This window comes from Ochotona princeps, chromosome 7 (genome assembly GCF_030435755.1).
Source record: "Ochotona princeps isolate mOchPri1 chromosome 7, mOchPri1.hap1, whole genome shotgun sequence".
In the NCBI taxonomy this organism is placed as follows: Eukaryota; Metazoa; Chordata; class Mammalia; order Lagomorpha; family Ochotonidae; genus Ochotona; species Ochotona princeps.
The window spans coordinates 63,172,575-63,186,390 of NC_080838.1; the positions used below are offsets into that span (position 1 = coordinate 63,172,575).

The window sequence follows — 13,816 nt, forward strand, 5'->3', positions numbered from 1 at the left end:
GGGTCTAATGCAGATGGAATATCTTCCTCTCTCTCTCCTCCTCTCTGAATATTTGACTTCTCAATAAAAATAAAATAAATCTTAAAAAAAGAAAGCAATAGAAAATGGCCCAAATGCTCAGACTCCTGCTATTCGTGTGGGAGACCCAGAGGGTGTTCGAGGATTCTGGCTCTGGCCTGACAGAGCTCTAGCTGGAAAGTTAACAGATGGAAGATTTTCTCGCTCCTCTCCCACTCTTGCTCTGAATGTCTCTGACTCTTCTTCTTCTATAATTTTGCCTTTTAGCTAAGTCAATAAATATATTTTTTAAAAAATCCTCAGACATCATCATATACCCATCACACCAGCTAACAATTTTTAAAAGTGATAACACTGAATTCTGGGAAGGATGTGAACTAACTATATCTTTGATATCATTGTTAACAATGAAAAATACAGCAACCACATTGGAAAAATAGCTTAACATTTCTTATAGAAAATGAAAGATATACTTACCATACTACATAGGATACACAATCTTGGGCATTTACTCTAAGAAATGAAAAGTGTGTTGATACAAAAACACTGGCATAGTCAATAAAAAGTTACACTATCTTCTCTTTAATATGAGATGAGCATGAGTCTATGCATATTCAAAACGATGCTGAGCAATTTAGTGCAGCTGTTCATTATGGGCAGATGAGAGGAAATTCTTCAAGCAACTTCCAGCTACCAAGACTTGAACCTCCAACTAGAGGAAGGTCTTCAACTATGGATCAGGGAGATCATTTGCATGCCAATAAGGAGGGGAGGGTGACAACTTCTTAGATTCTTTGTGATATATATGAATGCCTTCAGAAAATGAAATTGGCAGCTTCCCAATTTTCCTCTAGGGGACCCACGTTTTTAATTCCAATAGCTAACATCCACATAATTGCAAATTCAATTTCACTTTAAGAATATTGCTGGTTTCTTTTGAGTCTGATCATCTAAACAGCTGTGCCAAGTTGAAGTAACTACTTATTGTTTCAAACGGTTTACGAAAATGAAATGAGCGCCAACAGGAAAACAGATCCCCTTGCCTTTGAAAGATGGGGAATTGTCTTTTATCTGTTCAAGAATAGAACATTTGTAAAGATAGCACAGCTGCAGAACCCACTTACTACCACACTTTCATTTACTCAGCATCCTTCTAGGTTTTATAGATTCAAGCTTAACATGTGAGAAATACATTTCTTATTGTGAGTTTAGAATATTGTTTTAAAATCAATGTTTAAGCAGTGTTGTTTCAAGCACCAATGAAAGACAGCTTTTCTTAGTATTTTCCGTGTTATCTTTATTTAATAGAAAATCTTTCCTATCCAACATACCAAACTGCTTAGCAAAACTGAAATACTAAAAATGATACTGTAATTTTCAACTGCTGTTTTGTCTTCAAATAATTATTCCTTCACATAAAAATTACAGCTAACCAGAGCTAAAACACAGTGTTATCTAAAGTTTGAAGAAATGAAAAGAATTCAGGAATCACAAAGCACACTCTTTGAACAATCCTGAGAAAAATTATCCAGATATTGGAGACACATGAAGTGCAGGAGAACTCCATGAACATACTACATTAGGAAAACCCTCAAGATTTAAACTGGTGAGTAGATTATAGTCTTCTAAATGCACTTCATCCTCCTTGAATAAAATTAAATAAGACTCACAAAGACTGATGAAGCATACGTGCTATCTTACTATCAGTTTTCAGAAGAGTCACATCACTTTCCAGTACTACAATGGCATGCATTTTTAATCACTTTAGCCATAATTTAAGCAAGTTTCATAATTCAATGTAGCAACTGCAAGAAGTGGACATCTAAAACAAAATTAGCTTAACACAGTGGCTCTACCTCAGCAAATTTACATTTAAAGTCTTCCCAATTGGCACCATACATTAACTCAGAGACTACAGAATAAATCACATTAAATATAGATGAATGAATAGGACACTGGTGAAAACAAAAATTTTTGTAGAAACACTTATAAGAGATAAGCAGTGAGACAGCACTGTTGTTTTGCTACTTTTTACTCGTTGAATATTATAATTAGTGGTGAAATAAGTGTGTGAACATAGAGTGCATTTAAAGCATGTCTTTGAAAAAATGATGAAGAAAGGAGAGGGAGGAATGGGGAGAGAAAGAAGGGAGAGAGAGAGAGATGTACTTGTCTTCTTGGAACTGAACTTACAGATCATAAAAATCTGTTTTTACACCAATAAAAAATTAAAAACGTGAAAAGTCTAATTTTAAATATTTATTCATTCTCCTCAAAAACTCACATAAAGTATATGTACTATTAGTAAAACTTTTTTTTTTTTAAGATTTTTATTGTTATTGGAAAGCCGGATATACAGAGAGGAGGAGAGACAGAGAGGAAGATCTTCCATCCGATGTTTCACTCCCCAAGTGAGCTGCAACGGGCCGGTACGCGACAATCCAAAGCCGGGAACCAGGAACCTCTTCCGGGTCTCCCACGCAGGTGCAGTGTCCCAAAGCTTTGGGCCGTCCTTGACTGCTTTCCCAGGCCACAAACAGGGGGCTGGATGGGAAGTGGAGCTGCCGGGATTAGAACCGGCACCCATATGGGATCCCGGGGCTTTCAAGGCGAGGACTTTAGCCACTAGGCCACGCCGCCGGGCCCAAAACTTTTCCATATAACATTTGTTTGGAAAGATTTATAAAAGGTTTTATACACACACATATATATATATACATATTATTTATAATCGTACTTAGTTGATTAGGGTACAAAGGGTCAAGGGCTACAGGAAAATTGTTTTCACACTAATAGCATCATTTTCCCCCTGTATCTGGGGTCAGGGGAGAAACAAAGGGAGAAGCCCCACCCAGCGTCCCACCCTTTCCAGATCCCCAATGTGAGGCACGCTCCGAAGGTCTTGCTCAAGCAGTTTTGATAGTTCAACAGGTCTGAATTGCTGCCAATCTCGCCGTTCCAATCGCAATGAAACCTATTCAGAATCCACTGGCTGACATATTCTCTTCATGGCTGGGGTTCTGAGATCAGCAGTTCAGTTGGAGGGATCTCCAAAGAATCTTCATCTGAGATGATCCCAGACCTGATTCTTGTGTGAGCTTGCCAGTACAGGGTGCGGCACAATCCATCACCCCAGTCAGCTTATGCACATGCTGGTCATTGCAATTGCTGGGTCAGTTGTTTCCAGCCCTGTCTTCCTTGTGAACCAATGGATGTTGCAGTCCAGCCAGATCCTGCCCACTTCATACTCGGTCCTCACGCCAACTAGTGGGAGCTGCAGTCTAGTTGGGGAGACACTCTATAACCTCCACCAGGCCTGCCCCTACTCTGGTTCCCATGCATGCCAATATGTAATGCAGACTTCTTCAGTCTGTCCCTCCTCCCATTTAGCTCTCGTACATGTCACTGGGCATTGAAGCCTAGTTCAACCCAACCAACCCTACTAACCAGCCCACACACATACCCGTGGGTGCCTTTCGGTCTAGCCACCCCTGCCCCTGTCGTAGTTTTTCGTGCTCTCCAGTGGGAGTGGTAATCCCGAGGGAGGTGCCCACTATCTCCCTACTAGGCCACTGCCACTCCCGGATCAGGTGTTTCTGGCATTTGACTTGACAGAATTAGCTTGCAGTGCCAGCCTCTGCCAGCTGATGCTGTGGCAAAGCCCAAGCAACCCTCACCCACTCTAATTTTTGGATGTGAGGGCAATCTGGCTGCGACATGTGTCACCCCTTTGATCTCCAGGGTTGATTCAGCTGATCTGGTTGGCTAGGCGGGTGTCCCCTTCCTCCCTCACCGCTGCATGTGTGTCCCTCCTGAAGCTGCACGCTTGGTGGAAGAGGACAACCATCCCCACTAGAGGAGGCCCAGTCTTTGGTCAAGGGTATACAAGCAGCTGCACTGCCCTGCTATAACCTCCAAACAAGCTCTCAAGGTTTTATATACTGTTAAGTATCAAGAGAGCAAGAGAGGGGTTGGCATGATGGTGTAGCAAACTAGGCCTCTGCTTGTGGCACCAGTGTCCCATGTGGGCACCAGTTCTAGTCCCAGCTACTACACATCCTATCCAGCTCCCTTCTAGTGGCCTGGGTCTAAGGCCTTGGCCTCTGCACTCATGTGGGCAAACCCACGAAAATCTCCTGGCTCCCGGGTTTGAACCAATCCAAGTCGGGCCATTGCAGCCAATGGGGAGTGATGCAGTGGATCTCTCTCTTTTCCCTCGTCTGTATAACTCCTGACTTTCAAGTAAATAAATAAAACTTCAGAAAGAAAAACAGAGTAAAAGAAAGGAGGTAATAAACCTGCAATCGCTAACTATTGCTGTTAATAATTATGCCCATCGACTGATCAAAGTATGTTATCTGTTAACATATAAACCAGAATGTCTTCTGCAGTCCTAATAGGCCTACATATGTTGCATTTGGCCATGTTGTGATTATACCTGCCATAAATTACTTAATAATGTAAGGTATTATGATAATGGTTATAGTAGTCACAAAAGTAATAGTATCACTAGTGTTAACCACACACATTATTTTTATGAGAAAGAAATTCTTCCTCTTTTCAGTTTTTGAAGTTAAGCATGGCTGCGAGTAGAGACAATGCTTCTTGTGGAAATAAGGGAGCATACAGAAGGAATGGCTGGTTTCCATGGTTTTCAGAAGTTCTTTTTTCATATATTTAAGAATGCACGCTATAACAGAAAACCTGTCTACACACAGCAGTTAGCTGCAGGAAGACAGTCAGTCTGGTCTTGGCTTGAAAGATCCAGTGCTACAGATGGCAGTGTGACTCACCTGCAGCCTTCAACTCTTCTGTGTGGCCGGCGCCTTGTTTTCACCTTCCAGCTCCTGCACCCCAGCCTTGGTAACGAGGTCTGCAATGTTCTGCTCTAGGTCATCGATGCAACTGCTCAAGTCATCAATTCTCCCGATGATTTGGTCGGATACGATCTGAAATCTGCCACAGAAGCATATGAGCCAGCAAGGTGACATCCTGCACCATCTTGTGGTCTGTCTCGGCCGTCTCCCCAGTTCCCCACTTGGCAATGATGCTCAAATCACCATCCACACTTTCGTTTTTGGATGATCTATTACTACACGTACATGCAACAGGACAGAATAGCAAAGAAGCTAAATGATCATTATTATTGAAAACTGTATGTGATTTTCATCCTCGACATGCCTCAAAAAGTATCTGAAGCAATACTTGGTGCATATTTGCTCCAAAATTAGACTGCAAAAAAAAAAAATGTGGTGACAACTCAGTCATATTAGAACAACACATGTCTGAATGTTAGCCAATCTCACTGAAGTTAGGTGGAAACTTGATGTGATTTTTCTTTGTATTTCTCTAACAGCTAGGGAACATGAGCATTTTTTATGTCTATTAGCCATTTGAATTTGTTCTTTTGAAAAATGCCTACTCATTCCATTTGCATATTTTTTCCCAGGGCAGCTTGTTTTACTGAGTTTCTGAAGCTCTTTATAAATCCTGGATATTAGTTCCCTATCAGTTGTATATACAGAGTGCAAAAATTTTCTCCCATTCCGTTGGTCCCATCTTCATTTTGCTGATAGTTTCCTTTGTTGTACAGAAGCTTCTTGGTTTTATATAGTCCCATTTTTATTTGGGCTTTGACTATGCTTTTGGTGACTTTTCTAAGTTTTTATCAATGCCTGTTTCTTGCAGAGTGCTTCCTATGTTTTCCTCTAATAATCTGAAGGTTGTTGGCTGAAGATTTAGATCCTTGATCCATTTTCGGCTGATTTTTGTATAAGGTGATAAGTATGGGTCTTGCTTCTTTCTTCTGCCAGCTGCTATCCAATTATCCCAACAGCACTTGTCAAAGGTTATTTGCCTGTATATGTGTGGGCTCATTCCTATGGTTAGTATTCTGTTGCACTGATATTCTCTGTTTCTGTGCCAGTACCAGACTGTTTCGATTACCACAACTAAGCTGCAGTTTCTATTAGTGTGCACAAGGACCAGATCTGTGGCATGCTGGCTGGGCTGGTTGGGCTGGGCTAGGCTGGGCTGCACTGGGCTGGACTGGGCCCCAGAACCCATAAAATGGCATAGTATTTGGGACTGGGGATGGAACTGACCAGGCAACAACAATCATCAGTGTGTGCATAAGCTGATATATATGATGGACTGAGGTGGACCCTGTATGGCTGGCACATGCAAGAGTCATGGGGTCACCTCAGGTGTGGTTTCATGTGGGACTCCCAAGCTAGATAACTGGACTCTAAACTCTGGCCACAAGGAAAATCATACAAATTGCAGTCTGACCTTGGAGTGCATGTATTGGGACTGGGCCTCCTAGATTGCTAATGTCCATGCAGTGGACGGCATGCCAAAGTGCATAAGGGGGCCATGCTATCCAGACCATTTGGGCCTCCAGAGGACATCAAGTGCCACATCAGAAGATGGAGAGCAGAAAACACTGGACAACTTTCGTGGCCAAGCTTTGGCAGCAGTGTCTGCGTGAGCAGATGCCAATGGACCAAGGAACGATTTTCTCAGCCTTGGAGGAGCAAACACCAACAAAGTCTTGGAACTATCAAAATCACCGAAGCAATATTCTTAGAACGTTCTTCTCCACATTGGGGTTTCTAAGATGATATCAAGTGGCCATCCCTATCTTTAGGAAATGAAATAGTCTGGCAGCTAGCAGCAGCCCCCTCCACTTCTCTGTACTCCTGTTCCCATATAGGAGAAAACGAAAAAAATGGAGAATTGGAAGCATTTGTCCCATACACCCACCCCTATACCACAACCCATCCTACGCTATTCAGTGGTCTTCATGGGTCTGCATTATTGTCAACTATGCACACAACATCAAAAATAAAACAAAGTGGAAAAAGAAGATATTTCTTAATTTTGAAATTGATTTCCTTGTGGCATCCTTTTAGAATATTGTTTAGTGTACAATGTGCTAGTAGGTGATGGAAACTCTTAGGGTTAAAGTTTTACCTCAGCTAGTTCTATTTATTTTAGTTTTAGTTTTCTCTTTAACACTAAAAAAAATTCCTTATTTTATTATTTTATGATACAGTTTGTTAGGCTCTTGGATTTCCCTTCCCACCTTCCAAATTCCCCATCCCTCCACTGATTTCCCCTAATATTACCATAGTATACTCCTTCATAAACAGTCATGAGTCCACCTTTCTGCTATTAAAGAATATCATGACATTGTAGGTATGACAATAGCACAGAATCCAGCATCCTATTGTCAAGACACATTTAAAAGTTTTATTGAGAGAGAGAAAAAGATGGCCGACTGCAGAGAGCTGGTGTAGGGTGGAGTAGGGAAGGAGGGGAGCCGATCCAGCAGAGAAACAGGCCAGGAGGTGCGAAACTGTAGGGAGAAGAACGAGAAGGTCACTGGAGTTCACTAAAGCAAGAAGATCTACACAGCGTGAAGGAACAGCCGCAAAAAGTAGGAAAGAAAATACAGCACGCCGCGAGAAACCTGGTGAGTCACGATCCCAGGCAGGGGGAAGGCGGCGGAGGCTCAACCGCCCCAGGGAAAACAGAGGCGGCTGGAAGGATAGGCGCCCACACCGACAGGGGCACCAGTCCCCTGGAAGGCAGGAGCCCCCAGAGGAGGCTACTGGACTGATCATTGGGTGCATCATCCCTGCAGAAGTGGAGGAAAAGCAGGGGAGATTTCCCAGAGGCTTGCCTACCCGCTGCTCAGCGGCTGAGGGAGAGTGCAGAGGGAACAGGAGCGGCGCTGTGGGACTGGGGCTCAGAGATTCCCCGTATCGGCTCTGAGCTGTGGACTGGCTGCGGGAGAGTCAGTGGATCCTGTTGCTGGACTAGCCCTGAGCCCCAGAGGCTGGGCAACGCTCGACAGGGCCTTACGTCCTGGGCAGAGGAGCAGACTAGTGGGGGCACATCTCACCTCAAGGGCTCTGTGCCTCTCAGAGATCCGCTTCTACCCTTGAGAGAGTGCAGCTGAGGAAGTGGCTTCTTCAGGGCAGAGTCCCCAGCTGGGCTCAGCTAGAGAGGCCAGACCAGAGCGGGCTCAGCTGAACTGGCCGGACAGGTTTTCCCAGCAGGAGCCCATTGGGAAAGACCTGCCTGCGGTGTTGCAGCCCTCAGGGAGCAGCGCTTCCGAGTTTGGCACTGGGGCCGCGGAGATTTCCAGCCCAGCACAGGCCGGGGTTGGGGATTTTAGACTCCGAGCAGCAGGAGCCCCTGCTGTGCTAACCTCAAGCCCTGAAGGAGAGTCTTGGCTCAGCACTGAGGCGGAGACCCCCGCTGTATTAGCCTTGTGACCCAAAGCCCAGGCGCGGCTCAGCAGAGTGAATCTGTAGGGCACTGCCTTTGAGAGGGAGCCACAGGGGAAGGGGCCTGGCACTAGGGCTGGCCCACAAAGCCTCCTGACCCAGCTCAGGGCTGTGATCTACAGACCCTGAAAGCAGCTGGTGACTCAGGCAGTAAGCCCTGCTGGGCTCAGCCGGAGACCCCAAACCAGAGCCGGCTCAGCTGAATCACCGCTAAAATCTCAAAACAACAAGAAGCAAAAACACAATGAGGAGAAGTATCAGAAAAAGCAATGACCCAGAGGAAAGATCAAGCACTCCCTCCCAATACAACCAAAAACTAATCTCAATATCTGAGATGCAAGATGAAGACATAGAGGAACTATCAGATAAGGACTTTAAGAAGCTAATGATGAAATTCGTCAGAGAGAGTGAAAAGCGCTGGGAAGAGTCTAAGGCATTCGAAAACCATATCACTGCAGAAATAAATCAAATCAAAAAGGGAATCCTCGATATAGAGCACAAAATTGAAAGCCTAACCAACAGAATGAACACAGCAGAGGACAGAATATCAGAATTGGAAGACAATCAGAATGAAAGGCAGCAGCTCATCAAACAGTTGGAGACAAATCTAGAGAAAGCCAATAGGTCCATACAGGAAATGAAAGACAACCTCAAAAAATCAAATATTAGAATAATAGGCCTTCCCGAAGGAGTGGAAAAGGAGACAGGCTTGCAACGGGTGCTCAATGAGATAATACAGGAGAACTTCCAGAATATTGGAAATATAAATCCAGCACAAATCCAGGAAGGGCAAAGAACCCCCAGGAGATACGACCCAAACAAATCGTCTCCCAGACATGTGGTCCTCAAGCTACCTTCAAGTGAATACAAGGAAACCATTCTAAGACAAGTAAGAAAAAAGGATAAGATTACTTTCAGGGGAAGGGAAATCAGGATCACAGCCGACCTATCAGAAGAAACGCTCCAAGCAAGGAGAGAATGGGGTAAAACCTATCAAATCCTGAAACAAAACAACTGCCAACCAAGAATAATGTACCCAGCAAAGCTCTCATTTATATTTGAGAATGAAATCAAATACTTCAACAGTAAAGAGAAACTCGAAGAATACATCAACACGAAACCAGCTCTGGAAAATCTCCTCAGGAAGGTGCTAAACCCAGAAAGAAAAAATACAAACCAAAATCAAAGATGGCAAATGAGAAGACCTCCCCACTAAAATCCATACAAGAAAAGTCAACCAATCAAGAACTCTAATAGTCGCAAATACACACTTGCATACTTACACTCATGGCAGCCCAAAACCAATTCCTTTCAATATTATCTCTAAACACAAATGGCTTAAACTCACCAATCAAAAGGCATAGATTAACGGAATGGATCATCAAACAGCACCCAACTATATGTTGTCTACAAGAGACACATCTAACCAGAAAATCCTGTAAGAAATTTAAAGTGAAAGGATGGAAAAAGACATTTCATGCCAATGGACGAGAAAAAAAGGCTGGCGTAGCTGTTCTAATCTCAGATGACCTAGACTTCAAGCTGACAGACATCAAAAAGGACAGAGAAGGACATTATATATTGGTGAAGGGACTGATCCATCAAGAAGTAATTACAATCGTGAACATATATGCACCTAATTCCAATGCGCCTAGCTTCGTGAAGCAACTACTTACAGACTTAAGGGGAGACATAGATACACACACAATAATAGTGGGTGATCTTAACACCCCACTAACAACTATAGACAGATCAACAAAACAAAAACTCAACAAAGAAACAACAGAGCTCGTACAAACATTAGAACAACTAGACTTGGTAGACATTTATAGAATTTTTTATCCTAAGACCACAGATTATACATTTTTTTCAGCAGTGCATGGCACCTTCTCCAGGATCGACCACATGATAGGACACAAAGCAAATCTAAATAACTTCAAAAAGATAGGAATCATACCATGTACCCTCTCAGACCACCACGGAATGAAACTGGAAATCAGCAATTCAAAATGTCCCAGGAAATATAGAAACTCTTGGAGGCTGAACAATATGCTATTAAACGAACAATGGGTCAGGGAAGAAATTAAAGATGAGATCAAAAAATTTATGGAAACCAATGAAAACTCTGACACAACATTCCAAAACTTGTGGGACACTGCCAAAGCAGTGCTACGGGGTAAACTCATCGCAATTGGAGCTCATGTCAAGACCCAAGAGAGGCGCCAAATACAGGAACTAACCACACACCTCCAGGAATTGGAAAAGCAGCAGCAGATGAGCCCCACACACAACAGGAAACAAGAAATCATCAAAACAAGGGAGGAAATCAACCAGATAGAAATAAAAAAAACCATACACAAAATCAACGAATCAAAAAGCTGGTTTTTTGAAAAGATAAACAAAATAGACACCCCGCTGGCCCGTCTGACAAAGAAAAAACAAGAGAAAACAAGAATTAACAGCATCAAAGATGAAAAAGGCAACATAACAACAGACATTACAACCATTAAGAACATAATCAGAAATTACTACAAAGCACTGTACTCCAGCAAATCAGAAGACCACCAAGAAATGGAAAAGTTCTTAGACTCACACAACCTGCCAAAACTTAGCCCAGAGGCAACAATCAACCTGAACAAACCCATAACTGAAGCAGAGATTGAATCAGTGATTAAAGACCTCCCAACAAAGAAAAGCCCAGGCCCAGACGGCTTCACTCCAGAATTCTACAAAACATTCCGAACAGAACTAACTCCAATCCTCTACAAACTCTTCAAAACAATAGAAAAGGAAGCAACCCTTCCAAACTCATTCTATGAAGCCAACATTACCTTAATCCCAAAACCGGGCAGAGATCCTACAGAGAAAGAAAACTACAGACCTATCTCTTTGATGAACATTGATGCTAAGATTCTCAACAAAATCCTAGCCAACAGAATTCAAAAACACATCAGACAGATCATTCATCCAGATCAAGTAGGATTCATCCCTGGAATGCAGGGATGGTTCAACATTCGCAAATCCATAAATGTGATACACCACATCCAAAAACTGAAAAACAAGAATCACATGATAGTATCAATAGATGCAGAAAAAGCTTTCGACAAAATTCAGCACAACTTCCTGCTAAAGACCCTAACCAAGGTAGGCATAGATGGAAAAATCCACAACATAATCAAAGCAATATATGAAAAACCCAATGCCAGCATCATACTGAATGGAGAAAAACTGGAACCCTTCCCACTGAGATCTGGAACAAGACAGGGATGTCCGCTTTCTCCGCTGCTATTCAACATAGTTCTAGAGGTACTCGCTGAGGCCATAAGACAAGAAAAAGAAATCAAAGGAATCCAAATGGGAAATGAAGAAGTCAAGCTTTCACTATATGCAGATGACATGATTCTTTATATGGAAGAGCCAAAAGGCTCAACACAGAGACTACTAGAACTTATACGAGAGTTCGGTAGAGTGGCAGGGTACAAAATTAATGAACAAAAATCAACAGCCATAGTGTATGCTAACAGCCCCAAGTTGGAAAAAGATCTAACCAGCAAGATACCATTCAAAGTAACAAAGGAAAGCATGAAGTATCTGGGAATTAACCTAACCAAAAATGTAGGAGACCTATTCGAGGAAAACTACAAACTACTTAAAAAAGAAATTGAACAAGATCTAGAAAGATGGAGTAACATCCCATGCTCCTGGATAGGTAAAATCAATATCATTAAAATGTCTATACTGCCAAAAGCAATATATACATTCAACGCAATCCCAATCAAATTGCCCAAAACATTCTTCACAGACCTGGAAACAATGATTCAAAGGTTCATCTGGAAACACAAAAAACCACGAATAGCTAGAACCATTCTCAAGAACAGGAAGTTAGCAGGGGGAATCACAGTTCCGGACCTCTGGACATACTATAGGGCAGTGGTTATCAAAACAGCCTGGTACTGGCACAAAAATAGAGAAGAAGATCAATGGAGCAGAATAGAAACACCAGATGGGAACCCACAGAAATACAGCCAAATAATCTTTGACAAAAAGACAAACGACAACCCAGGCAAATGGGAAGGTCTGTTCAATAAATGCTGTTGGGACAACTGGTTGATAGCCTGCAGAAACAAAAAGATAGACCCACATCTCTCACCATATACTAAGATCAAATCCAAATGGATAAAAGATTTAAACCTACATCCAGAAACCTTCAAACTTTTGGAAGAAAATGTTGGAAACACACTGGAACACTTAGGGGTAGGCCCTCACTTCCTAAAAAAGACTCCAAATGCAGTAGAAATCAAGACCAAAATAAACAATTGGGACCTCATCAAACTAAGAAGCTTCTGTACAGCTAGAGAAACAATCAACAAAGTAAAAAGGCAACCCACAGAATGGGAGAAGATCTTTGCACACGACTTAGGTGATAGAGGGCTGATCTCCAGAATATACAAAGAGCTACAAAACAACCAAAATGTCAAAACAAACAAGCCACTCAAGAAATGGGCACGGGAAATGGGCAAACACTTCACAAAGGAACAAACCCAAATGGCAAATAAACATATGAAAAAATGCTCAAGTTCCCTGGCAATAAGGGAAATCCAAATTAAAACATCAATGAGGTACCACCTAACGCCAATAAGACTGGCCCACATGAATAAAAGCACCAACAACACTTGTTGGCGAGGTTGCGGGGAAAAGGGAACCCTACTCCACTGCTGGTGGGGCTGCAGGCTGGTACAGCCTCTATGGAAATCAGTATGGAGAACATTCAAACAACTCAAATACAACATACCGTATGACCCGGCAGTAGCACTCCTAGGAATATATCCAGAACACTTGTTTTATGAGAAACCAACATGCACTCCTATGCTCATAGCAGCACAATCAGTAATTGCAAAGACATGGAAGCAACCAAAATGCCCATCAACAGAGGATTGGATAAGAAAGCTATGGTTCATCTACTCCATGGAATACTACTCAGCTATTAAACAAAACAAAATGCAGTTCTTTGTGGCCAAATGGGCCAAACTGGAAACCATAATGCTAAGGGAAATGAGCCAACCCCAAAAGGTTAAATACCACATGTTTGCCTTAATTTAAGATGACACGATGTTATGTATAACAAGTTATGTTATGAATGTTATATGTTGTGTATAAACCTAAATTGAAATGTCAATGAGGTGGTCACAGAAGGTGGATAAGAAATCGCATTTACTTTTACCATATTGGTTACTCGTTACTATGTCAATTAATTCCATGGTGATGTAAATTTTTGCTGATGGTATGTTGGAGCTTTTAATTGATCGGGATGATACTCTGCTGGCTCTGTCTTCAGACCAGAGAGTGTATACCTAAGAAGCCGTTGAACTTATCTGGACAATAAGATGCTGGACTCTATGTTTGGTATATGCTTGCAATGGGGGAATCTCAACTGAACTTGAACTGTGGTTATGCAACAAGGTGGAGGAATCCACCATGGTGGGAGGGTTTGGGGAGGGGTG

At 42.4% G+C, this 13,816-nt stretch overlaps 1 protein-coding gene and 1 pseudogene across 2 annotated transcripts in view; both read right to left on the minus strand.

Moving 5' to 3' along the window:
• The window catches only part of CFAP299 (cilia and flagella associated protein 299), a 517,974-nt gene that overhangs the window by 243,634 nt on the left and 260,524 nt on the right, over positions 1-13,816 (minus strand). The gene's annotated exons all lie outside the window — the stretch shown is intronic.
• The window catches only part of LOC105942113 (heat shock factor-binding protein 1-like), a 28,465-nt pseudogene continuing 19,469 nt past the window's right edge, over positions 4,821-13,816 (minus strand).